General features: G+C 51.1%; 1 protein-coding gene across 1 annotated transcript in view; it reads left to right on the plus strand.

The window, feature by feature from the left end:
* The first annotated feature begins 5,242 nt into the window (after positions 1–5,242).
* RIPOR3 (RIPOR family member 3) overlaps positions 5,243–27,440 on the plus strand; it is a 64,050-nt gene continuing 41,852 nt past the window's right edge. Inside the window, exon 1 of the mRNA XM_080925335.1 lies at positions 5,243–5,378. The gene's annotated coding sequence lies outside the window, so the exon portion shown is untranslated. The remainder of the gene's footprint in view (positions 5,379–27,440) is intronic.

The raw sequence follows: 27,440 nt of genomic DNA on the forward strand, positions 1-27,440 counted from the left end.
CCAGGGGCCAGCAGAATTCCTCAGCTGCTAGAGTTATCTCTGGAATGCTGGGCTCACTCTCTTGGGTATGTTACGAGATGACAGTCACCACGTGGAGAAACACGGGCCCTCCAGATGCCGCCAGAGAAGCCCCATGGCTGCTTGTGTGTGGAAGCAGTTTACTTAACCGGACTGGGTTTCTGCAAAGATTGAACTCTGGCAGGAGCTGGGGGAGCTGGGGGCCCCCTGGGACGGGAGAAAGGGCTTTCTTTAGGGTCAGGCCCCGACCTCTGCTAATCGTCCCCTAGCTGATAAGGCTCCCAGATTTCAGGGCTGCTTCACGTAAGCTAAAGTGAGGTCTCTGGTCCACGCCAGAGGTAGACCTTGTCAATCCAAAGGCTTTCAAGGGTCAACAGAGCCTCCGGGCTACAGGACCTTAGTTCGTCATGGGGGAGGGGAGTGTCAGAAGGGCCTGGAGTGAGGCTCCAGAGGGGTCACACTGAGAGCGCAGAGTCGCCAGGGGCGATACATTAGACATTTATCTCCAGGGAGGAGCAGGTAATGGGACTAGGTCAGAGCTGAAAGTTCCAGAGGTTGATAAGGGTTTGCGTCCTGGTTGCTGTCTCCCCGCCCCTCCCCGCAGGGGTCTCTTTCACAGGGCGGTCTCTGGTCTCTGTCGTTTACAGGGAAGGGATAAACCGCAGAGCTCAGCTAACCCGTCACCTGGCTTCTATCTGCTCCCCACAGGAATTAGGCATGGAACCCCACAAAGCCCTGGGGTCCTTGAAAATAAAGGTTTCTCCTCTCAGGTGCTGGGAGATGAGAAAAAGGTTGTTTTAGGGGATGATAATGTATATTTACTAACTAGTTACATTTTCTAGTTAATTTGTTACTTTTGTTTCTTTTTATAAAACAATCTATTCTACTTTGTGTGTGTGTTCAGCATGTGTGTGCAGCATGTGTGGGCATGTGTGTGCAGCATGTGTGTGTGCAGGTGCCCTCAGAAGCCAGAAGACTTCTGTTGTCAGATTCCCCTAGAATTGGAGTTACAGGCACTTGTGAGACTTTGTGTGAGTGAGTTCTGGGTCCTCTGCAAAAGCAGCAGGTGTTCTTAACCACGAGTTCTCTCTCCAGCCAGATTTTTGGTATTTTGAGACAGGATTTCATGTGGTCAAGGCTAGCCTCAAACTTAATACGTCGTTGCCAAGACTGACCTACCAGCCACGGTGCCGGCCTCCACTGCGCATGCGCTGGGTTTACAGTCCTGCTAAGCCCCACTTCAACTTCTATTGCGACACATTAAAAAAACCTGCAGGGAAATAAAAAGGCAGCATCTAAAATAATCTGCAGGCCATGGATGCACCAGTTGTTGATGCTTTGATGTGCTCACTGCTTTCCCCATTTTATCCTGTAAATAAAGCTTCAAATGCATGACTGCTTCAATGTGGGGCGCATGCCTTTAATCCCCGCACTCAGGAGGCAGAGGCAGGTGGATCTCTGTGAGTTCAAGGCTAGCCTGCTCTACATAGTGAGTCTCAGGACTATGTAGGGAGACACTGTCTATAAACAAACAAATAAATAAAAGACACTTCCCTCTACTGTGAGCCCATTAAAGATGTTTTGTAATGCTTGGGGTGAGGTCAGTGAGCATCCTTTTCTGGTATGTTTGAGGCCCTAGGTTCATCCCCAGCACTGAGAACTAAATAAGTATTTGAAACATTCTAGGGCAGGTATGGTAATGTATGTCCCTAATCCCAGCACTTGAAGTCCAAAGCAGGAGGATCTGCCCTAGTTTGAGGGCAGCCCGTGTAACAGTGAATTCAAGGTCAACATGGGCTACGAATCGAGTCAAAAACCAAGGTGAGGAAAAGCCCCCAAAACTTAAATGATCATTTGTTTTGTTTTATTTGGGCATAAACTAAGTAGCCGGGGCTGGTGTCGAACTCACTGTGTATCAGAGGATGGTCTAGAACTCTTCCTGTCTCTCGTCTCCAGGTGCAATGGCCACCACACCCCATCAGCTTTTCTATTTTATTTATAGGACGGCTGGTGTGTGTGGAGGGTTCTGCATAGATTTTTTTATTGTTCCCTTGTGGTTCACTTCCATCACTGTTTGATGCTCATCACAGCTAAGGGACAATTATGAACCTATTGTCACTACCTAAATCCCATGTGTCCTTGGGGCTGTGTTCATTTCCCTTGTCAGTTGGATCCATTTTTAAACTATTAAAAGTAGGGGACCCATAGATGACCCAGTGGATAAAAGTACTCACCACCAGGCCCCATGACCTGAGTTCAATCCCCAGGACCTATGTGGTGGAGGGAGAGAACTGACTCTAGCTTCTGAAACACACACACACACACACACACACTTCTTGCTCCACTTCTTCTAGATTTCTCCTAGATTCTGTGTAGGAACCCAAGGGCTGCTGTTTCTACATCCACTGTCTCTCCATTAGCCAATCCCATAGACACGTAGAAGAGATTTATTTTCCTGTGGATAAAATGCCTCTGTCATCAGGAGATCCGGGGCTGGTGAGTCCCCAGTTTACAGGACAACACCGTGTCAGATGATATCGGTGTCAGCATGGACCCCACCCTGGCGGGACTCCCGGACAGGATACACCCTGGCATTTGGTTAATATGGGAACCTGGAGTCTTCTCTTCTCAGGAGGACAGAGCTGGGGGTTGGTACTAGGGAGCATGTCATTTGCCTTCCGTGGTGACTGCCCTGCAGGAAGGAGGGCTCCTACCATCAGCAGACATTTGCCCAGTACAGAATGGGACAGCGCCCCCTGGAGGGGTCCCATGGTATCACAGAACGAGCATTGCTAGGATCAGGGAGCTGGACAGTAAGGGAGGAAGGGAAGGGGTGTCACATCAAAACTGCCAGAACTTTTCTGTGATCTCTGAACTTGCACTCAGCTCTTCTAATGCGCCCTATGGCTTATGAGTTTGGGAGGGTGGCTTTGTGGAAACGGGGCCACTGCCCAGCATGGAATCTAGTGGTGGGGAAAGTCTCTTAAGAGGCTCCACCGCTTGGGGTGACCAGCCTGAGGGCTGTCAGTCGCGGGTGGCTTACTTACTCTTGCTCAGGTTCCTGAACATCCTCCCGGTGGCCAGAGTTCACAGCATTTCAAGGTGAAGTTGGAGCCTAAAGCTTGTCTTGCCTTAAAAAGAGTTTATCTCTTTTATGTGTATGAGTATTTGTCTGTATGCAGGAATGTGTACTAAGAGGAAGCCGTTCAGCTTGGTTTACAGACTTTCGGGTCTTGGGTCTTCTTTCTGGCTCTATATATTTATTCCAGTCATATTTAATTTCATCCGTGTGTCAGGGAGCATGCTACACAGTCTATTGGCTGGACGCATGCCACACAGTGTAGTTCAGCTTCTTGGGAGGCCCACTTGAGCCCAGGCTAGCTTGGGCAACATCTAAAAAACATTGGTCTTTGTTTTCTTTTTGAGACAGGGTCTTATATAGCCTAGGCTAGCCTCAAAGTTGCATGTAGCTAAAAATGTCTTTGAACTTCTGATCCTCCTGTTCCCACCTCCCAAGTTCTGGCATTACAGATGCCCCCTGCCACACTTAGCTTTTTTGACTTAGAACCAGGATCATATGCAGCCCAGGCTAACCTTTAACTCCCGGTATTTCTGCCTAGCTTTGTGTGTGCTGGAATTAGCTGTGGGAGCCGCTTTGTCTGGCTTAAGATCCCAGTGTTAAGAGCATAATGTGAGGGGGCTGGAGAGATGGCCAAGAGGTTAAGAGCACTGACTGCTCTCCAGAGGTCCTGAGTTTAAATCCCAGCAACCACATGGTGGCTCACAACCACCTGTGATGGGATCTGATGCCCTCTTCTGGTGTGTATGAAGACAGCTACAGTGTACTCACATAATCTTAAAAAAAAAAAAAAAGAGCACAACCTTCGCAATTCCTATATTAGTTAATATATAGGAATACTATCATAATGTATTTCTATAGTAATTCCAGAGGCGGAGGCAGAAGCACAAGTTTAAGGCCAGAACAACAGTGAGCTTGAGGCTAGTCTAAGATATCAGCTGTGGTGTGTGTATGTGTGTGGTGTGTGGTGTGTGGTGTGTGGTGTGTGTGTGTATGTGTGTGTGTGTGTGTGTGTGTGTGTGTGTGTATGTGTGTGGTAGGTTCTGGTTCAAGCCTGCAAATCTCAAAGAGACTAATCAACTAAATCAAGTGACTTGAAAACCTCCATTTGGTTAGGTCCTAATGTGGGCGAGAAACTCCTTCCCGCTGAGCAGCTGAGCATCCTGCAGCCCCTCCTAGGGAGGAAGTCTCACAGGCCTGTGGCTGTTCTTATTCTGACTTACAGGTTTTTGATGCTGTTGTTACTTGAGTATGTCCTGCTATGTAGTTCAGACTAGCCTCCAGCTCATCACCCCCTTGCTTCAGCCTCTGGAGTGCCAGGAGTGCCAGGGTTACAGCCCCAAGCCTCAGCTCGGCTGCGCCCTGAAGTCCAGCTCACTTCCATTCCATTCAACTGGCTGTTATGATTTCCTGTACCAACTCATTCTTACTGTGTGTGCATGTGTGTATGTATGTATGTGTGTATATGTATCTGCATGCATGTCTTCCTGCTGTTCAAAGTTCCTGCAAAGCTGGGCATGATGGTAGGCTTGAGTCTGCCATTCTCAGCTACATAGTGAATTCGAGGCTAGCCTGGGCTACATGAGACCTTGTCTCAAAAAACAAACAAAACCCAATGGGTCTACAGGAGCTTAGACCCTCCCTCTGAATCCCTATCCTGCAGAGTGGGAGGTGCAGAGGGGAACTCCTGCTGGGAATCCAGGTCAGCTCAGACCGTGGCAAGATTTGGAAAGGGGCTAAGGCCGGGGAGAGGGAAAAGGCAGAAACTGGAGGGAGGGAGCCCGACCCTGTCTGTGAGTGATTAGCCACAGCCCCGCGCAGCGTAGTAAACTAAACAGAAACTTGAAGGCGTCCCCTCCGCTCCATCCCAGGCAGGCATCGGATCCCGAGTGATTAATCCGAGTCTTCGGGGGCCAAGAGCCTTGCGTGGACTTGGACTCAGCCGAGATGGGAGTAGGAGGCGGCCTCCTGCAGCTACGGCAGGGGAGTGTCCGCGCGGCGCGGTGACACGACGGGCCAGCGCGGCATCCGGGGGCGCAGGGCCCGGGCTGGAGGCTTCCGGGAACCCCGGTCCCTCGGCCGCTGAACCCTGACACCCGCCAGATAAGCTCTATCGCAGCGGCCAGAGCCGGGAACAGCCGGATACAGGGGCCACTGAGTGCATTCCCAGAACCAGCATCCGCGGTGGTCAGTGGGAGCTCCGCCAGCTCGCGGTCGGGGACAACCAGCCGGCGCTGGGCAGCAGTGGAGCTCGGTCCCCGAGGTCCAGACCCGCTCCACGGTGAGTGTCGTCGCGTCCCCAGCAGGCTGGCACGTGCAGGTAGAGAGGGGAGGGGCCACTTCCTCGCCCTCACCTAGAGCACCAGAGCCGCGAGAAGGAGTCTGGGCTGGAGCAGAGGGAACACTGCTGTGTAGCCTTGGGCAAATTCTTTTCCCTCTCTGAGCCTCCGAGTGTCCCCGTCAGTCTTTTTACATAGGGTGGTCATCCGGAAGATCTTTAAGGGGCTTTTGTGTGACACTGTGTCTCAGGCATAGTGCTGGGCACTTTTGAAGTGGCTTGGTACAGGGAATACTTATTGGGGTCCCCGGGGTTCCCCTTTCCTGGTAGAGGGTAAGACTCTCGTCTCCGCTCAGACCCCAGAAAGATGGAGCGACTTGTCTGATGTCACACAGCCCATCCGTGCCATCGACAAAACGAGGAGCGGGGTCTTTCTGACTAAGCGCTTATTCTAGGCATGGGGGGAGGGGAGGAAGCGTGGGAGGAATAGACTAGGTTGACAGAGGAGGTGGTCAGCCTCAGCTCCAGGCCACCTTCAGCTGTCAGGAAGGTGAGGGCTGCAAGAGCTGTCCAGACACGCTCTGCTAGGACAACTACCCATGGCCAGTGCCTCGGCAAAGGATCCCCAGGGACTTGGGAGAAAGAGGGCTGCCGTGGGGATGGGGTAGGGTGGGGGGAGTGAGAGCTGGGGGCGGGGAGCATGGCGCATGCCTTGAGTAGGTTTTGTTCCAAATTTATTTTGTCTTTTCAAAAAATCTGTTTTAAATCATTCCGGGGCCCCCGCGCGGCTCCTCTGGACAAAACAGAATTGTGAAACACACCAGCACTTTCCACACGCCTCCCCTGGGGGGAATCTCGTCTTAATACGGCGGCCGGCTATTTGCATATCCATCCCTGCCGTGGCGCTGGCAGTGGGCAGGGAGTGGGTTGCAGACAGAGCTAGCCCGGGCACTCCGCAGAATGAGGTCCGGTTACATTCCAGGCTAGAAAGACCCCGGCGGCAGGTGGAAAGACCCCCCCACCCCCACCCCCACCCCTGGACCAGGCTCCCAGCCAGAGGTGAAGGTCTCAACACCCAGATGTGGCCTGTCTTACTTCCTTTGGAATGTTCCACTGGGCAGCAGCCCCAGGGTGGACCCACGCCTCCTTTCCTTACGGGGGGGGTTTGGGGGGGCCCAGAACCTGCTGCTTTGAGGGTAAATGGTGGCTTGAGCTGTGGTCCCAGAAACCCCCATCCGTCCTAGGGGAGGTGTTTTGTTTTTTCTTTGTGACTTGAACACATCGCTTCTCTAAGCCTCAGTTTCTTCATCTCCAGGGTAATAGGTTTATTTAAAAAAATCTCTCCAGGTTTTGTAGGCTGGATTCTGGGACTCTGGGCAGTGACATTCCCAAGGTGTGGTGGGGTAAGGTGTGGCAGGGGGTGTGTGTGGCGGGACTGTAGGTCAGGACAAGGCCTCTTGCCTGCGGCCCAGCATGGGCTGGCTCTCCGATAGGTGTAGGTGGGGCTTGGGCCTTCCAGTCCATCCTCCTGCTCCAGTGATGAATGAGGATGTGGGGAGAAGGAAAGACTCCAGGGCACTGGGAGGCTGAGATGCCAGGAATGTAGGTGGGGATTGGCTGCTGACCCATCAGCAGCGCAGCAGGCCTGACAGCCCAGGGGTTGACCTTGTGAACCTTGGACTCCTGCTTAGCGATTTCACCCATAGGTGGGTGCCGGCCTTGGAGCTTCTGCTACCTGTGGGTCCCTGAGATGGAGCTAAGCCCCGCCCCCAGGCTTGTGAGGGCAACCGACTCCACCCACTGAGTGTTCTTCCTTACCTGCTGCTGGAGATTTTGGCTCCTTCTCAGGGACAAAGGAATCTCTCTGTCCTGAGAAAGCCTGCCATCAGATTCTTAGGAATGAGGTGAATTGGTTGCTAAATCCAGAACTATGTAAACGCACAGTGACTTCTGTTTAAACTAGTAAGGGAGTGCAGGGAGAGCTTATCACTTCTGCTTCTACTTGTGAGGTTGGGGATAGGCCTAGGGCCTCACACACAGCAGGCAAGTGCTTTGTTAATGAGCTGTGTTGTCAGCTCTTGGGGTTTTGAGATAGAATGGGCTAGACTCTCAATGTCAGCTGCCTACTGCTGAGATGACAGGCACCTGCCACTACACCCAATTTGTACGGCTCTGGGGTGAACCCAGGGCTTGGTTAGACAAGCCTTCTGCCCAACTGAGTTACATCCCCAGCCCCACTCCCTTTTCTTCTTCCTTTTATCTTATGTATATAAGTGTTTTGCCTGTGGTCACATTATATGTACCATATGCATGCCTGGTGTCCTTAGAGGTCAGAAGAGGTCAGTGGGTTCCCTGGAACTGGGATGGTTACAGATGGTTGTGAGCCTCCACGGAAGTGCTGGGAATCAAACTCTTATCCACTGGAAGAGCATCCAGTGCTCTTAACCACTGAGCATCTCTCTGGCTCCCCGGCCCTCATTTTTGAAACCATTTTCTCTGTGCTACAAATAAACCCGGGGCTTCAGTGGTGCTAAGCGTGTAGTCTGACTAAAGCCATGTCCTGGCCTCTCACAACACACCGTGCCATTTCCTCTAAGCTATGTCCTGTCACATCTGAATGGCAGGAACGCCGAAGGGTGGCAGGTCACTGCACAGTCCTTCCCGAATCCGAGTTCAGTGATTTCATCTCGGAAGCTCAAAGTTGGCTTTGGTTGGAAAATGCCAAAAGGCCCAACATGGGTCTTTCTTGGCTTGTTTTGCTGCTCTGTGTACTGTTGGGTTTGAGACAGTGTCCCGGGTTGGGTTAAGGGCTCCCCTCAAATGTCTTTTCCTGCTTCCCTCTGCTGCCGTTGGTACAGGATGGGGCTGCCTACTTCTAAGTGACTCAGTGAGTTCCCACACACTGTTGTTCGGCTGCTAGCTCTCTCACTGAGGTAAGGGGGGCTACTTACCAGGATTCCAGGAAGGCCACGCTCCTTCATCTACTGTCAGGTGCAGGAGTCAGGATAAAACTTGCCAAAAGGGGGCTGGAGAGATGGTTCAGTGGTTAAGAGCACTGACTGCTCTTCCAGAGGTCCAGAGTTCAAATCTCAGCAACCACATGGTGACTCACAACCATCTGCAATGTGGTTCAGTGCCTCTTCTTGTGTGTCTGAAGCAAGCTACAGTGTACTCATGTACATGAAATAAATATTAGATTTTTTTTAAAAGCTTGTCGAAAGGCTCCACACAAATGAACTGATCGTTTGAAATCTTCAAATTAAAAAAAAAAAAAAAAAAAAAAAAGCAAGCAATGCCCCTGCTTCAGCCTCCTTGGAGGTAGACAAGAAATATGCCACCACGTTTGACCATGTTAATTTCGTCTTATTTTTTTGTTTATTACTTATTTATTTATTTTGATTTTTTGAGACAGGGTTTCTCTGTGTAACAACCTTGGCTGTCCTGGAACTTGCTTTGTTGACCAGGCTGACCTCGAACTTACAGAGATCTGCTTTCCAAGTGCTGAAATTAAAGGCATGCACTATCATACCCAGTTATCAAATAAGCATTTATTTGTGTTTTTGTGTGTCTGCATTGTTTGCCTGCATGATGTGTGTGCCGCATGTATGCAGTGCTCAAGGCGAACAAAAGGGGGCGCTGGAGGGCTTGAGCCTCTGGAACTGGTTATAAGGCACCGAGTGGGTGCTAGGAACCAAAGCTGAGTTCTCTGCAAGAGCAGCCAGTGAGTGGTCTTAACCACCGAGCATCTCTCCAGCCCTGTAAATTTTATTTTCATTCGTAAAGTGTATGATACACGTTCTTCCTAGCCATGCATTGCTGTGTTTGCGTGCTCACGAGCACACACCCATATAGGTTTGTGTGAACACAGAGCCCGGGAGCTGGTTGATAAACCTTTCACTACATTCCTGATGTACTCTGCCCAGGGGCTCAGAGATCTTGTCATGGAAAGGCTCCACCTTCCCTAAGTTTCAAACCAAAGTCCTCTGCTCCCTTCACTGAAAAAGGTTCAGCAACCAAACCTGACCTCTCTGGCTCCACCCTGGGGGACAGATCCCCAGAGGGGACATCCAGGCTCCTGCTCTGCCAGGGCCATTGCTGCCCCGTTGAACTTTGTATCCAGGCTTCTGCACCTGTGGTCCCTGCATCTTTGTTCCTGCAGTCTCTGTATCCAAGCAGTGTTCAGTTCCGTAGTGGGTCGGGTCAGTGGCAGCTTCTGGTTAATTCCATGCCTTTGCAGACTTTGATCCTGCCAACTCTTTTCTCCGTGCAGGGAAGGATGGCGCTAATAGAAACAATGTCTTGGAACAATTCAAAGGAACAGCTAAGCCAGCCCTATAGAGGAGTTAGGACTGTGCTCTATTTTTAGAAACCCCAGGGGCCAGGTGGGCCCTTTCCAGGCACCCTGGAGCAGGCCAGCACAAGGAAAATCTTTCTCACGCCCAAGTCCCGCCTCTCCTCCTTCCCTGCCAAGGAGGAGGCCCAGGTGGGGGTGTTGGCTAAGCTGTGTGGCTGTGGTAGAGGAAGGGGGTCAGGCCCTCACTGGTTTCCGAGAGTGTATTTGGTATGTAGGAAGTGTACAGAGAGGGTGTGTGTGACTGTCTGAGCAAGGGTGTCCATATGGCTGCCCACCAAGACCTCAGTCCTGATTGCAATCTTAGGACTCTTTGAGCAGCTTGGTAGCCCGTGTGAAGTCAGTGTCTGTTTCCTTGTTTCCCTCCATCCCTGCACACCCTTCCTCCCACCCTTTCTCTCCACTTCTTCCTCCCTCCTTTCTTTGGGAACTTTGCAACAGCAGGTTGGGCAGGACTTAGCTCGGGGCAGAGCTCTCTGCTCGCCTGCCCCGTGTGGGCTCTGGATTCCATTCCCAGCACCACATGCTTTCGAGAGAGAGCCCAGAGATGTCTCCACCCCTGTGTTCCCCACCTCTTCCTCACACTGATCGTGTATCCTGGATGTTTTCACACAAAGATTTGAACATTCCGGCCTGAGATGGCTCAGTGGGGAAAGGCGCTTGCCACCAAATCTTACAAGGTAGAGGAGAACCAACACCTACGAGTTGTACTGTCAGCTCCACACGTCCACTTTTGTATACACGTGAGCACCCCCCACACACACACACAGTGGCACACAATGCTGCCTGTCTCCCTTCCAAGCTGGGTTTACGGAGGTCAAATAGTTTGTCATTTGACAAACACTTTCTAAGTAGGTCTCAAACTTGTGCACACTCCAGCAGTTTTTACTTGTCAATAATAATGAGAAACGGAACTGTAAGGGCTCTGCCCTCAACAGGGGTCTGGAAGTCCATTGTTACCGGCCACCTCCACTGTCCCACCTGCCTAGGTGGCCAGCCTCCTCTCTTAGCCATCAGGGTTTCTCCAGAGTACCTCCTTCCTGCTTGCTTGTTTGTCTTGTTATTTTTTTTTTAGTTGGACAGTCTCTTTTCCCTTGTGAAGATAGTAGGTTCCTAGTAGTGAGGTCACACACACACACATACACACACACATTCTTGCCTCTTTCTGCCCAGCCTGGTTTCTGTCACTTAGAACACCAGGCCCACAGGATCCAAATCCCTTGAACCCCAGGTCAACATACTATGCCCATACCTGCTTCTCAGTTAGGCCAGCAACAGCTCTGCCCCAGGACCTTTGCACTGCGCCTCCTCGCAAGTTGCCCCTCTCTGGGACCCTCCAGGGCCTTGCACAAATGCTGCCTTCTCAAAGGGGCTCAGTCTTAGGCATTTGGCTCCAATGCTGGAGGCTTTGGGTTCCAGCTCCAGCAAAACCAACTAACAATACCTCTTTATCCCAGGAGAATCCAAGGCAGGGACAGTATAGGCTCAGATTCCACAGAGGCTGTGACCGCCAGCCTGTTGTCCCTTAAGGGCCCCCTGACACTGCTGGCCACATGTCCTGGGTCCATGTGGAACCAGAGGGATGGGAGTCGTGGTTAATGTGCAGGCAGACATGTCAGGATAGGGACTAGGATCCGACGGCACCAGCCTTGCCTGCTTCTCTCTGCCTCTATGGGAGCTAGTTCTGCCGTTGAGCCTCACAGTGGGACCAGGATATGTTTTTTTCTCTGTGATGGGCACAGGGCCACATACTTCTAAATCCTTCCTTTGAAAGCAGAGCTGCCCTAATCAGTTTGTGCAAACATGGAGACTGAGGCACAGAGAGGGAGAGTCATATGGCTTGTAAGTGACAGATTGGGTGTGTATCTAGCTCCTCCTGCTCACCCCACGTTAAGTTCAAGCCATTCATAACAGTGCCCAGCTGCCTAGCATTGCTAAGCCCTTAGTCACACACATGGGGACTCAAATCCCGGAACTGCCACAGTGCTGTGTGTCTCTGAGAAGATTACTTTCCATCTCTGTTTTCTTAAAAAAGAAAAAGAAAAATACTACTCTTGGGCCTGGCAGTGGTGGTTCCCGCCTTTGACTCCCGCACTCAGGAGGTGAGCTCAAGGCCAACCTGGTGTAAGAAACAAGTTCCAGGACAGCCAAGACAAAGATATGCTGTAAGAAAAACAAACTCAAAACCATAAATAAACAAATAAATGTCAAAGTTGTCCTTTACTTTAAGAGACCCTGTCAGACCCCAACACACACACAATGTACTGCAGCTTAGCTATAAAGCCAGCCGCTGGCAATGTGACATCCCACGGGTTATTTGGTTTCCTGGAAGCTAGGAAGAAACCCATGGCCTTGCTGGGCCATCAGGGTCTGCGGAGAGTGTGTGTGGTTCCTATCATCCAGACTGGAGGCCCCCGGCTGCCTGTACTAATGTCATCTGCTCCCCGGACTGGGTAAACGCAAGCAGGCATTACACTTTAACACCCAAGCTGTCAGCCAGGGGCCTCGCACAAGGGACTTGTCCCCTTGTGTCCTAGTTAATGCATGGTAAGGGAATGCTGAGAGTCCCTTGACCCAGAATGAGGAAGGAACTAAGTGTACAGGAGGGGTAGGAGGCAGAGTCTGAGGGTGACTCTTGGTTCTTCCCATTTGATAGGCCCAGGTTGGCTGTGCTCTCCTCGGTAGGGGTCGGGGTAGTATGATGTGGCAATGTGTGTGTGTGGGGCGTGGCTCAGATCTTCCCTGGTTACAAACAGTGCCCATAGCTTCCTGTGCTCTGCTTAGCTGCGTGAATCCTGCAGCAACCTTAGCCCAGGATGTGAGAGACAGGGAGCCAGGAGAACACGGGCAGCCTTGCCTGGCATGCAAGAGAGGCCTGTGGCGTGGGACAAGAGGCTGGCAGGAAAGAGTCTTCCTAAGTCCCTTGGCAAGTGAGCTGCCACTGGGCATTTCAGAAGGGTGAGCCAGGCAGGGCCAGAGAGCCCCGTTTCCTGGCAGGTGCCTTCGTGTGGTTTGGTCAGAGGAAACCAGTGCTGTTTCTATGAGTCTATGTTGATCCTTACAGGGCATTTCCCCCACAGCCCATTGTCCTCTGCCCCTTCCCTCCACACACCTAGATGCTCCTATCTGCAGAGTAGGATCTGAAATTCAAGGACAGAGTTGCTGATTTAAGTTCTGACATTCTGGTGCCTGCACCCCCAAAGGCCCAGCCTTTATGTCCTCCTCCAAAAAGCGGGGAAACTGTTTATTACAGCAGGGACGACTCACAGGCAGGTCTCAGAGGCATAACACTCGTGGACCATGAGAAATCCAAACTTGTGCTAGGAAATGAACATGTCCCACTTGTGGGGATGTCTGGGCCACTGGGACCTGCAGGCTGCAGGAGGCAGAGCGGGAAGAGATTGGTGGCTCTGTGGTCTTGGCAGAATCCTCCCTCTGTTGAACATCCTCAGACATGGCTCATAGCAAGCGCTCAGGGCAAGCATGAGATTTCATGAGACAGGATGAATTCTGCTCTGGTCCCAGCAAACACCAACGAGTCGTGGCTTGTCGGCACACGGATGAGGAATGTTCACGCTGCCAGCATCCTTCCAGTACCTATGCAGTTGGCACCGACTGAATACTAAGGGGGGATTGGCAGAGCTGAATGTACCAGGGATAATCCAGGCTGGATGGATTACTTCCTATGTTGTTCACTCTCATTTTTAATTTGTTACAACTGCTATTATTATTATTATTTTGTCTTGTTGTTTTTGCTGTTTAGTTTTGTATTTTGGGTTTTTATTTTTGGGGGGGGGTTGTTTTTAAGACAGGGTTTCTCTGTGTAGCCCTGGCTGTTCTGGAGCTTGCTCTGTAGACCAGGCTGGCCTCAAACCCAGAGAGCTGCCTGCCTCTTCCTCCTGATGTGCGTCACCACTGCCTGGCCTTGTTATTATATCTTATTTATTTATTATATACATTTACGTGTGTGCTCATGCCCCAGTGGATGTGTAGAGGCTAGAGAACACCCTTTCAGAGTTGATTTCTTTTGCCCCTCTGTGGGCTCTGGAGGGCTCCGGTTCCCAGGCTTGTGTAACCCCTACCTTTGTCAGCCAAGCATCTCACTGGCCCTCATCTGGAACCCAGATGTCCTAGAGCTCTTGGCAATCCTCCTGTCTCATCCTCTGTCTCACTACTGCTCCAGGCTTTGTTGAGTCTTAAGAGAATAAAGGAGGAATTGGTGTGGCGCACACCTTTAATTCCAGTACTTGGGAGGCAGAGGCAGGCAGAGTTTTGGGTTCAAGGTCAGCCTGGTCTACAGAGTGAGTTCCAGTACAGACAGGGCTACACAGAGAAACCATGTCTCAAACACACACACACACACACACACACACACACACACACACACACACAGGGAGGGAGGGGAAGATGGAGATGGAAAGGGACAGGGAGAGGGACAGGTGGCTTATGGTCTCTAAGATGACAGACAGGGCATGGTCACTCTATTTCAAAGGTGGAGAAGCCACCGTCTAGGATTAGGCTTCATCCATTTCCACTGCAGGGGAAGAATGTGACAAGCCGAAGCCAGACCCAGTCCCCAGAGGGAGCTTCTGACCCTCCGCTCCTTGCAGGAAGTGGACACGGGTGAGCTTGTGTCCCTCCACGACAGAGCCCTTGAGCATTTCTCTCATTTTTGCATCTTGGGACAAAGGGTGAAAATACTCAAATGACCCGCACTGCTTCCTGGTGGAAAAACACACTGGCTGGCCTCCCCTCTGTCCTTCTCTGTCCCCACTGCTGCCCAGCTGGAGGGAGCACAGAAGGCAGGGCTTGGGGACCCAGAGGCTCAGGGACTCGTGTGGGCCGTCCATGCTAACTGCCTCTCCATCGGAAGTCCTGGGCTAACGAGCAGATGGGATAGCCTGCCGGTGTCCCCACCCGGATCCCATGGCTTTCCCACCACAGCCACCAGTGCTTCCCAGAGCGATCTGGCATAGGCCTCGGAGTCAGACAGAGCTGGCTTTGCCCATCCCCAAGTTCCATGATGCCTGGCACTCTGTGACACCACGCTCGTCCTCCTTCCTCCTCGTCTTCAGGACGTAAACAGGGAACCTGTCACCAGGAGATGTGGATGAGAGAATGGCTCCTGGCTCAGCACACAGAGCTGGCTCTTGTATGTATGTGTGTATGTATGTGTGTATGTATGTGTGTATGTATGTGTGTATGTATGTGTGTATATGTATGTATATATAAGAGTACACTGTAGCTGTCTTCAGACACACCAGAAGAGGGCATCAGATCCCATTACAGATGGTTGTGAGCCACCATGTGGTTGCTGGAAATTGAACTCAGAACCTCTGGAAGAGCAGTCAGTGCTCTTAACCACTGAGCCATCTCTCCAGCCCATCATTGAACCTCTTAAAGGTCTGTATACCAGAAGCCCCAAAAGACAACTCTGCCTGACCTAGTCTCTGAGGTGGTGGGAGGAGCCCTGTTGCTCCTTGGCCTTAAGCAGGTGTTCGTTTGTTTGTTTTTGTGGCATTGTTAGGGACTGAACCCAGAACATGCTAGGTGCATACTCTACCTCTAAACTGTATTCCTGGCCTCACACTTCACCTCGGAAGTCACATTACCTTCCTCAGTGTGTCTCGTCCTTATTCCAGGACACTGGTCACCGGCCCCAATCCAGGACCACCTCCCCTTTACCACACATCTATAAAGACCTATTTCCAAATCCACTCACTGGTCTGCAGTATTTTTTTACAATTTATCTGACCCCCTGACATTTCCCACCTTTCCACTGTGACCTCACATACACTGCTAGCCATCACGGTCCAGGTCCCTTCTGCTACCGTTCTGTGCTGTTCACGAGCCTATGATGATCTCAGAGGAACAGAGGTGAACACAGCCACCAGATGCTACAGCTGGGAAAGTCTTTTCTTTCTGATCCTGAAGCTTTTCAGACCCTTCCGCTGCCTCCCAGGAGCCTGGACACATATGAGGCACACACACTCTCTCTTTCCTGGTTCGCACCACCCTCCAGACATACCTCCCACTGCAGGCAAGTCCTACTGCCCTCCCATGGGGAGAAAGCTAAGGGGGCTTGGTGGAGGGATACTGTTTCCCAGTTAAGAGCTTCTGCAGAGTCAGAACTCACTTCCCAGAATCCACGCAGGCAGCTCATAACTGCCTGTAACTCCAGCTCCAGGGATCCCACGTATGCGCACACACCTGACTGAATCCGTTTAATGTCTGCCCGTATGGGGGAGTGGCCAGCCTAATGGAGCCGCTCGTCCCTGTAGAAAACTGTCGTTGTCACTGGTTGTCTAGCGCTTCATCTAGAGACGAGACCTGGAGACATTTCCCCCATCCCCACTGGCATAGTCACAGGTGTGGCTACTGTGCAGGCAACCATGCTGGTGAGATTTCACCGCTGCCACAGCTCTCCGTCTTGTCTAGTCTCACGGCTGGCTAAAATAAACCTTTGGAAATAAAGGAGAAAGAAAGAAGCCATGTGGGTGGTGGCCTGTAGGGTGTGCAGGGGTGTGCAGCACACTCATGAAACCTGGCAGCATCTGGGGAGTCTCAGTGCAAAGTGACTCACTGGAGTGAGCCACGGAGAGATGACTCAGTGGTTAGAGCACTGACTGCCCTTCCAGAGGTCCTGAGTTCAATTCCCAGCAACCACATGGTGGCTCATGACCATCTGTAATGGGATCCAATGCCCTCTTCTGGTGTCTGAGGATAGCAACAGTGTACATAAAATTAAAAAAAAAAAAAAAAAAAAAAAAAAGTGTGATTTGTGGCCAGGTGTGGTGGCACACACCATCAATTCCAGCACTTGGGAGGCAGGGCAGGTTGATCTATGTGCATTTGAGGCCAGTCTAGTCTATGTAGTGAGTTTGGAAAGCCAGGGCTATATATGTAGAAAACACCCAAACAGAACAAAACAAAACAACAAAAGGTGACTTGTTTGTTCTGGGAACAATACTCTTGGATGCTCTGAAGCATTCCCCTCTGCCAGATCAGCAGCAGGAACTTCTTGGAGCAGGTCTGGAGAAGGCCCTGGAAGAATGTGGCCATTGCTTTGAGATGGTTCCGAGGGCAGAGGCCAGGCGGGACCTGACAGAGATAAATGAGTGAGCCACCAGATGAGGCAGGAATTCCCATCCTGCATGGAAGTAGAAGCCGGGACTGCTGTTCTGAGATGCTAGAGCTGGGATGGGGGTTGGGTGGGCAGGCTTCTAACTGCTGGGACTCTGTGGCCAGGAAATAGATGCTGTGTCAGCAAGAGGAGCAACGGGGCTGGAGGCCCCTAAGGAGATGAGTTTTTCCCAGAGACTTTGCTGGGGGCAGCTGGCAAGTGGGTCAGGAGCCAGCCACATGCCTGGTATGAATCCAGACAACTAGGCCTTTGGAGACTGTGAGCAAATGGGACCCCATGAGATGAAGGCTCCCAGTGAGGTCCTCTTAAATATTAACTGCTGTTATGGTGGCAAGGACTGTGGTGGCTATGTCTAAGGCTCTACCTATGAGAAGCCTCACAGGGCATCCCAGGGACCCTCAGCAGCCAAGTACTAAGGTCAGCAGCCCAACAGCCTCACTGTGAGTGAAGGCAGTAGAATGTGGGGAAGCCCCTGGTGACCCCCAGGCCTGTGTCCACCTCTGCTTAGAAGAAGCATGCCACCGGGTACCTGCAGGCAGGAAGAGGGATGAACACAGCCGGGTCTGTTCTGTAGGTAGTGGGCAGGAGAGATGCAGAGCTGAGGCCTCTGGTGCAGACAGCTTGGTGGCTTCAGCCTAGTTTGGGGGATCACAGGGTCTTTGTTCCTGACACTCATGGACCCTCGGCTGTGCGATGGAACCTAGGCCAGTTTTTGCTGGCACCCTGAGGTTTGAATAAATGGTCCTCAAAGGCTCACCCGTTTGAATCTTTGGTTCCCAGTTGCCTAACAGTTTAGGAGGTGTTAGGAGGTGTGGCCTTGCTGGAAGAGGTGTGTCACTCGGGGGATGGAGGTTTTAAAAACCCACACCAGGCAGAGTCTACCTTCAATACCTGCAACTTGTGGAACAGATGTGGGCTCTAAGTTACTGCTCTAGCTCCATGCCTGACTGCCTGTTGCAAAGCCCCCTGACACGACAATCATGGACACACACTCTGGGACACACACTCTGGAACTGAACGCCCGTCCCCAATTAAATGATGTCTTTTATTAGAGACAGACAGACCCCCAGGAGGGTGAGGTTTTGGCTGTACAATGTTGCTGGTTTGCTTGGCTCCACTATGCCAAGTACAGGCTTGTGGGCCCCAGTGGGCTCCAGGCCACATCGTGCAGGGAGAGGGGAGAGCCCAGAAAGGCTTAGCCAAGAGCACTTGGACACACGCCGTCCATGACTTTTACAGGCCTCTGAGGCTTCTCCTGGCCATAGGCAGATCCATCGTTGGTTCCCTGAAGCTGAGAGCTGGTCCAGGGAAGCGGGGATGGAGGACTTCCTTAGAGAGAGCTCCCTTTCTCATTGGCCTTGGGGATCGCTGATGAAGCTAGGCAGGCTGGCCAGTGAGCCCCAGGAATCTCTCCACATCTGCCTCCCTGGCTCTGGGGTTACAAGTGTGTCTGATACACCTTGATTTTATCTGGATGCTGGGAATCAAACTCAGGCTCTTGTTTATTCCTTATGGAGCCGTCTCCCCCATGTCTCTGTCTCTCTTAAAGATTTATTATTTCATTTATATGAGCACACTGTCTTGAGACACACCAGAAGAGGGCATCAGATCCCATTACAGATGGTTGTGAGTTACCATGTGGTTGCTGGGATTTGAACTCAGGACCTCTGGCAGAGCAGTCAGTGCTCTTAACCACTGAGCTATCTCCCCAGCACCTCCTCTCCCTTCAATCTTGAATGCTGGGATGACAGGTGTGTATCACCATGCGATTATGTGTTATTCCATGTTTATGAAAATAACAATGGACCAAGAACATTTTTGATCCTAACAGTGAGTCTATAATATGGGAAGGGGTTTACACCATGCCTGGCTTGATTTATTTATTTATTTATTTATTTATTTATTTATTTATTTATTTATTTATTTATTTATTTATTTATTTTGCAGGGCTCTGAGGTTGGACACACATGCTCCTGCTGAGCTATAGCCCCTGCCCAGTTTTAGATGAGGTGACTCAGTCAGAGGTTTGGTGACTGGTCCGGAATTCCAGGGCTGAGGGCGTGTGTGCCTGCTGATGAATACCCAATGACCCTACAACTTGGTGGCTTTGACCACATTTGCTATCTCATGCTTTGTGTGGGACAAGGACCCAGCGTGACTGCTCTGGGTATGTCACTTCAGGGGCTCTCGTGATCTCTCATGGGCTGTATCCAGGCATCGGTGGGTGCTGCGTCTTAGCTCTCTTGAAGGAGAATTGTTTTTGTTTTGTTTTTTTTTTTTTCTAACTTAAGGAGGGATGGGTCAAGTCTGGGTCACCATTCCTGACACAGTCAATCCATCATGGCAGCGGTGTCCTGGTGGGAGGAGGCTGGTCACAGTGTCATCTACAGCCAAGAAGCAGAGAGAGAGAGAGAGAGAGAGAGAGAGAGAGAGAGAGAGAGAGAGAGAGAGGAGACCGGGTACCCAGTTCCTGTCTCCCTTTCATTCAGTCCGGGCCCTGGTCCCTGGTCCTTGGATTGGTACTTCCAACATTTAGGGAGGATCTTCCCACCTTCTAACCTAATTGAGATGACCACTCACAGGCACCGTACACACACCAGAAGCTTGTCTCATGGACAGGTTTTAGATCCTGTCAAGTGACAATCTTAACTGTCACATGGGGCTCAGCTTTCAGTAGGATGCGGGCTGCAGGTGCTCTTATCTTAGCATCTGGCCGTGAGGCCATCTCTGCCTGGCCCTCTGGCTTCCTTCGGTTGAGCAAGTCTGAAAGAAGGTGTGGGGGAGGGGAAGGAAAGGGAGTGCTAAAGTCATGCCTGGTTTTGTGGGTCTGGGAATAGAACCAGGGCTTTGATCATGCTGAGTACACATGTTCCTGCTCCATGCACATGAGTACACATGAGTACACATGTTCCTGCTTCATGGGTCAGCAGGGAGACAAGAGATTGGAATCTCCTATTTTTCTTTCTTTCGGTACTGGTAGGCTCAGGGCCTTGCCCTAGGCAATGACTCTATTGCTAAATCCACCTGAGGCCCCATTTATTTATAGACAGGTGTCTCACTTTGAAGTTCATGCTGGCCTCTAGCTTGAAATCCTCCTGCCTCAGCCTCCAAAGTAAATGGATATAGGATGTGCTACTGCACCCTGTTTGAAAGTCATTGCCTCTTCCGACTTGACCTTGCCTGATGTCACCTTTGCCATGTTCTAGTCATTAGGTGTCACCCATTGTATACAGGAGGTGGACTGACTGGCAGCTATGCAGAAACCACCCACTGAAGGGCAGAGCTAAGACCTGAATCCAGCATTTGACTTCAAAGCCTGCCCTCTGTGGAAGCAGAGACTGGCTAGTCCTCTCTCTGCTGCCACACTGTCCAGCTGGACACAGAGCTTCTCAGAGCACCTGCACCCACCAGTACCCACCTGCACCCACCAGCACCCACCTGCACCCACCTGCACCCACCCACACCCACCTGCACCCACCTGCACCCACCAGCACCCACCTGCACCTAGTTGTACCCACCAGCACCCACCTGCACCCACCTGCACCCCCCTGCACCCACCTGCACCCACCTGCACAGGCTCTGACTTTACTCATCTTTTACTTCCTTTGTCCTGCCCTCCTCCCTTTCTCCCTGGTTTCTTCCCTGTAATCCATCTGATACCTCTCAGATATCACCTGTGAGCCTGTACCCAATGTGGTCAGTTTCATCCTTTGGGATTAGGTCTTGCTCCGCCCCCAACCTCGCTTTGATCCTTGTAGCCCTCCCTTAGGTGTGTCTCCTGTCTCGAATTTGCACTTTGTGGCAGCTAGGAGAGGGGACTCTCTGGGCAGAGTGGAGCTGGCTGGCGCCTCTGCCTTGGTTGGCACTCCCATCCTGTCTATTGCACGGCCCAGCCAGCCACTACCAACAAGCTGCAGCCACTTTGCTCCTTGCCCTAGGAAGATGTCCCCTCTGTCAGTGTAACATATTCTCCCCAAGCTAACCACAAGGGACATGTGTCGCCGGGGAGAGCAAGACCAGGCTTCCTTTCTATCCACAGTGCTTTCAGGTCCCGTCTCTGGCTGCTGGGGAGGTGTCAGGGTCATGCCTGGTGGTGACATCTTAGTTCACTGTCTGGTAGCAAAACTCAGCGCTGCTGTGCCTGGGGTTCGCTCTGTAAACCTCCCTCAGGCAGGTGGGTCCCACATTCCCAGAAAAGCCAGAGGGGGGGGGACAACAGGTGTCCAAACTATTACTTGTCATAGATGCTGTCATGTATGTAGTCTGCCACAATCCTATTACTCAGAACCAATCAGAATCACGTGTGTGTGATGGTGGAGCCTCCATCACAGTCCAGGGGTCAACAGAGGTGGACCTGAGCTGAAGGCCAAGTGAGCGGTGGATGACTGACAAGGCAAGTGTGTTTACCTGCCTGTGTGAGTTCAAGTGTATACATGTGTATGTTCACACGTGTGCATGTGTGCTCATGAGTGCTTATAGGGGTGAGTGTACTGGCCCTCCTGTGAGCATTTGCCTATCTGCTGTCGGGGAGGAGGCTGTCAGGGAGGAGGCTGTCAGGAGAGGCTGTCAGGGAGGAGGCTGTCAGGGAGGAGGCTGTCAGGGAGGAGGCTGTCAGGGGATAGGCTATGGGGGAAGGCAACTCTGTGGAAGGCTGAGCTGGCTGTGGGGGGATCACCTCCACCACTTAGAATTCCTTTTCCACAAAGCTAAGGTTCAGGATGGTGTAGCCAGAAGTCTCTGTCAGCTGACTATAGGAACTGGGCAAAGACCCAGCCTCAGTTTCCCACCTGTGCCACAAGAACAAAGAGATAGGCCACCTGTGGATGGACATGCAGACAGTTCCCCAGGGATGGACAGGGGGACAGGGGCAGTCCTAAGCTGAGGGTGGCCGTGTAAGCTGGCCAGGACTTCATGGCAGAACAAAGCCCAAGTCTCAAACACTTTCTCTCCCCATCCATTGAGTCTAAGCCCATAAGTCTAAAAGAGGAGGCCAGGTGTCTTAATTAGGGTTTTATTGCTGTGAACAGACACCATGACCAAGGCAAGTCTTATAAGGACAACATTTAATTGGGACTGGCTTACAGGTTTAGAGATTCAGTCCATTATCATCAAGATGGGAACATGGCAGCATCCAGGCAGGCATGGTGCAGGAGGAGCTGAGAGTTCATCTTCATCTGAAGGCTGCTAGTGGAAGACTGACTTCCAGGCAGCTAGGACGAGGGTCTTAAGCCCACACCCACAGTGACACGCCAACCAACAAGACCATACATCCTAATAGCCAGGCACAGTAGCACTCTGAGGCAGGAGGGATGATCTGAGTTGGAGACCAAGCTGACGAACGCAGTGAGCTCTTGGCCAATTTGGGCTATAGACTGAGAGACTCTGTCTTAAAAAAAAAAAAAAAGAAAACAAAACTGTCCCTTCAATGTATGGAAGGCATTACAAATCAAACACAGAACTCCTTACAAAGCCAGCCTCAGAACCCAGTTTAGCACGACAGACCTGAAGTGACAGTCTGTTGGCTGGCGCAGAAACTTGAACCAAAACCTATGTGTGATTCTGCTGTGAGTCTGTGGGGTGGGGTGAGGGGGTACTGTGTACAAGTGCCGGGGACTTGGACAATCCTGGTCCTCGTCACAGGAGGTCGGGGTTCCATGACTCCTGAGGCTTCAGGCTGATGCACCACTGGACAAGCGGTCAGACTTGGGCACGTCCATGTCCTCTTTCACTGTGAGGTCAGGAGCAAAGGCCCTGGGAGACCCCCCCTCTGAAACGGGGGGCAACATGGCAGCTGCACCACGGAAGAGAAGTCAATTTTCTTGAAGAGAATGCAAATTGCTAGTGACCATGGGACTCCTAGTCTCCTGCTCAGGTCTCCCCCAACCAGCGGGAGACAGTGGAAGCCTGGGGGACGGAGGAGAGGGGGAGGGGAGGGAGGGGTGGGGGAGGGGAGGGAGGGGGAGGGGAGGCCACTGGCAATTAGTGACACCTAGGCTCACAGCAGCTCTGTTGGAGGTTCTGAAGTCCCGAGGGCAGGTGAGGCACCCCAGAAAGGGAAGCCAGGGCTGCAGAGGCCAAGTCACACAGCAAAGCTTGTCTCTGTCACTCTCCCATCTAACCCGCTGCACTAAACTAAAAGTCTCCTCATGATGTGGGTGACAATTCTGGGGCTCAGATGGGAATTAACTATCTTCAAATCACACAGTAGGGATCTTCGGGGGTGCTGCTGACCTCCTGGGAGCCAATGGGGTACATTGGAGCATGGGAAAAGAGCAGGGTACATCTAGGAGAAGAGGCCTGGTGAGCAGAGATGCGGCCAACAGAAGCCAGAGACAGCATGTCCCAAGAGTAGGACAGGATTATAGTCTGCCTGTGAGGCCTAATGTCCAGATTCAAACCCAGAAGTGACCTGAGTGTGACCAAGACCCCCTCAACCCCGAGCCTTGGCATACCCTTCTGAGTCATGCTGAACCACAGTGGAATTCTAGCATAGCCTGGTACCTGGTATTCCCACCCCAGTTTCACTGGTGTGGCCAGTGGTGATTATTGTTGATTGCGTGTGGAAATTTACTTTTCTTCTTTTTGTGGGTCTGGGGATGGGAGCCAAGGCCCTCTCCTGCTAAGTGTGTCTTTGGCTGGGCTTTGGCCCCAGGTCCAGGAAGTTTATTTGCAAATCTATTTGGTGTCTCTTTCTTTCCTAAGAGTTCCATCTTTGGGGCTTCTGATGACCAAAGCAGCTGCTCTTAAGTTGTCTGGGACCCACCCACGCTTCCTGGGGGTCTAGAAGAGCCAGGAGAAAGGGTCAAGTTTTCGGCTGATCCTTTTCTGCCTCCACAGTCAGCTCCTGGGGCCTCCTAACTCTAAGCCTGCGGGGGCTGGTAACGAGAGAAACAGTTGGAAGATTAAAGCAAGGACAGATGTGGCTCCATGGAAGGAGCCTGACCTGGCAGGGGGGACAGTAGGGTAGAGTGTAGGGAAAGGGGCCACACCAGGGCCCAGCAGACCCAGGTCCTAGTCCCAGCCCTGTGTGTCAGTCCAGTGAACCTGTGCAAGCTCACTATTTCACGATGGCCCACAGCTGTGCTGCATGAGCCCAGGGAAAAATAGACCCTCCTCTCTCCTAGCATCACCCCACCGCACACCCCTATTACCTTATGATCTGCTCAGTTTCAACGCCTGTCCTGAATTTTCAGAGACGATGTTGACAGCAGTTTGGAGGCTCTCCTTCAAGTGCCGCCCGGAGGGAGGTCGTCGGGTCACTTGGGACACTCGAGAACATCTTCTGGTATCAGTGAAGTTTGTTTGCATCCCATGAGTCAGAAATGTGCTCAGACCAAATTTTCACTCATGTTGGTCATCCCAGCACTTGGGAAGTAAAGACAGGAGGGTCAGGAGCTCAGCTGGGTTATGTGAGACATCGTCTCAAAATAGAAAAACAAAGCAAAAAAAAAAAAAAACCAGGGTTGACAGAGATGGCTCAGCAGTTTCATTGGCTGTTCTTGACGGAGGTCCCAGCTTTGATTTCCAGCACCCACTAGGCAGCTCTGTGACTCGGTTTAAGGGGATCTGGCGCCCCTTCAGGCCTCTATGGCTACTGCATGCACATGGTCTGTATACACGAGCAAGCTCACAAAAATCAAAATCAATAAAATTAAAAAAAACACAAAAAACAGGGCTGAAGAGATGGCTCAGTGGTTAAGAGCACTGACTGCTCTTCCAGAGGTCCTGAGTTCAAATCCCAGCAACCACATGGTGGCTCACAACTATCTGTAATGGGATCTGGTGCCCTCTTCTGGTGTGTCTGAAGAAAGTGACAGTGTACTCATGTAAATAAATAAATCTTTTTAAAAAAGAAAAGAAAAAACAAAACAAAAAAAATGAAACAACAACAACAACAAAGAAAAACCCCAGAACTCAATTTAGACTAAAAAGGGCTGCAGTCATTTCATGGAGCCCCAGATAGTCCTCTGAGACTGAGAAACATTTAAGGCAGGGCCAGAAAACCCAGCAACGTTCATCTGAAGAACTAGTGGGTTCCGTAACCTAGAGTGCTGGGGGTCAAACTAATATGCTGTCACCATGACACGACCTAGAGTCCTCTGGGATGACAGTCTGGGTGGATCATCTAGGTTAGGTTGGCCTGTGGGTAAGTCTGGGTGGGATTATCTTATTAATTGATATCGGAAGACACAGTTCTGGGGGACGGCACCATGCCTTAAGCATTCATTAGAGGAGAAAGCTGCTTGTGAGCAGACAAAGCAAGCATCTGTGGAATGGTCCAGTGACTGAGGAGTACTCTAGGCTGGTCACTAGACTGGTAAGGCTGTGAATGGATTCAGATTAGTAGAGGCTTTGTGTAGGGTGCAGACAGGTCAGTCCCCTAAGACGCAGGCTTGGAGTCCCCAAGGGTCCTGAGATGCCTGACTGCTCACCAAGTCAGAATTATCATCTTCCTTATTTGTAGGAGATGTTTAAGCTTGGTTTTGGTTTATTCCAAGGTTTCTTTTCTTTTTCCTGTTTTTTTTTCCTCAGTGTTTTTTTTTAAAGATTTATTCATTATATTTAGTACACTGTCGCCGTCTTCAGACACACACCAGAAGAAAGCATCAGATCTCATTACAGATGGTTGTGAGCCACCGTGTGGTTGCTGGGATTTGAACTCAGGATTTGAAAGCAGTCAGTGTTTTTAACCGCTGAGCCATCTCTCCAGCCCTCTTTTTAGTGTTTTGAGACACTATTTCACTCTTTAGTAGCCCTGACTGGCCTAGAACTTGTGGCAATCCTCCTGCTGCAGCTCCCACCAAGCGTTGTTATTACAGGTATGAGTCACCATGCCCAGCTCTCAGAAATTCATTTTCTGGCTCACTCACAAATGCCATTTAGACTCTGGTCCAGGAAATGCTTTAATCACTGTCCCTGAGAAGGCAGTCAATAACCACACATCCATCACCACGAGGGGCCGAGGGGCCATGTCAGATGGCGGTCAGCAGGCTGCCTTCTGCAAATAGCCGCATTCTTTTATTATTCCCACACCAGGAAAAAGGTTTGATCCTGTAGCAATGCGCCCGCGTCATCGATTGGGCTGGAAGAACTTGTTTGGCTAAATTTAGAACCCACAAGAAGGTCAGAGTGGATACATTAAGGGCCGAACTCTGAGCCTCTGAGACTCCGCTTGCCACATGAACTTGGCAGTGAGGGCCCAGCGTCTTTGAGCACAGTGTAGAGAAGACCTCACCTTCTCTACCTGGCTATTTGGGGAGGGGGAGTCAGAGGGTCTCTGCAGGGGACTTTGGCTCTGTTATCTTTCAAGAATGAAAAGGCCAATAAGATTTACTTACAGGCTGCTGCCAGATCCAGTTAGACACTTCCTTACTTCTGCATTTGTTTGTTTGTTTAGTGTGTGTGTGTGTGTGTGTGTGTGTGTGTGTGTGTATGTGGATCTCCTGGCTCCTGTGGAGGTCAAGGGACAACTTACAGAATCAGTTCTCTCTTCCCATCAGGTCACCTGGCTTGGTTGTAAGCATGTCTACCCACTGAACCATCTTGCTCGCCCCAGACTTTTCTCTCTCTCTTTTTTAGACTTATTTATTTTATATGTATGGGTGTTTTTTCTCTGCATGTATGAAATGTGTGCATGCAGTGCCTGAAGAGCCCAGAAGAGGGCATTGGGTTCTCTGGAACTGGATTAGGGATGCCGTTGTGTTGGGGGCTGGGAATCTGAACACAGGTTTCCTGAAAGAACAAGTGTTCTTAAATGGTGGGCCATCCAGTCCCCAGAGACCTTCCCTTCGGGGACAGTTTTGAGAGCAGAGCAGACTGGCCATGGCTTCCCCGTCCTCTTGTCTCAGGCTCAGAGTGCTAGATTACAGATTTGTGAGTCTGGCCCTGCTTTCTGTTTACTTCCCCCACTTGTCTGTATTTCTGTTTTGTTTTTGAGACAGGGTCTTTTCTTTTTTTTTAAATATTATATTATATTTTATATGTATGAGTACACTGTCGCTGTCTTCAGACACACCAGAAGAGGACATCAGATTCCATTACAGGTGGTTGTGAGCCACCATGTGGTTGCTGGGAATTGAACTCAGGACCTCTGGAAGAGCATCCAGTGTTCTTAACCGCTGAGCCATCTCTCCAGCCCCGAGACAGGGTCTTATGTATCTCTGATTGGCCCCTAGACCAGGCTGCCATCAAACTCAGACTCACCTAACTCTGCCTTACAAGGGCTGGGATTAAGGCCATGTGCCACCAAGCCCAGCTGTACTTCTTTCCTCCCTCGTGTGGGGGTGGGGTTAGAAGGGAAGGGTGGGAAGCGGTGTATTAGGTCAAATGTAGAAGTGACAGTAACTGCTTGTCTACAGGCATCTGAGGACAGCTCAGCAGGGCCCTGGCTAAACCATGCTCAATTCCCAGCTCTTGCTCTCTGGTTCACAGGGAGCAGCGTGCTCTCTGCTCTGGCTGCTTTTAGCTGATTGCTTACTACCGGGAATGTGTGCAGTGGATGAACACACACACACAGAGCCCACGCAGACAGAGACCGGAGGCAGACAAAACCCAGCCGTAGCCAAAATTC

Source organism: Micromys minutus (genome assembly GCF_963924665.1).
Source record: "Micromys minutus genome assembly, chromosome: 11".
In the NCBI taxonomy this organism is placed as follows: Eukaryota; Metazoa; Chordata; class Mammalia; order Rodentia; family Muridae; genus Micromys; species Micromys minutus.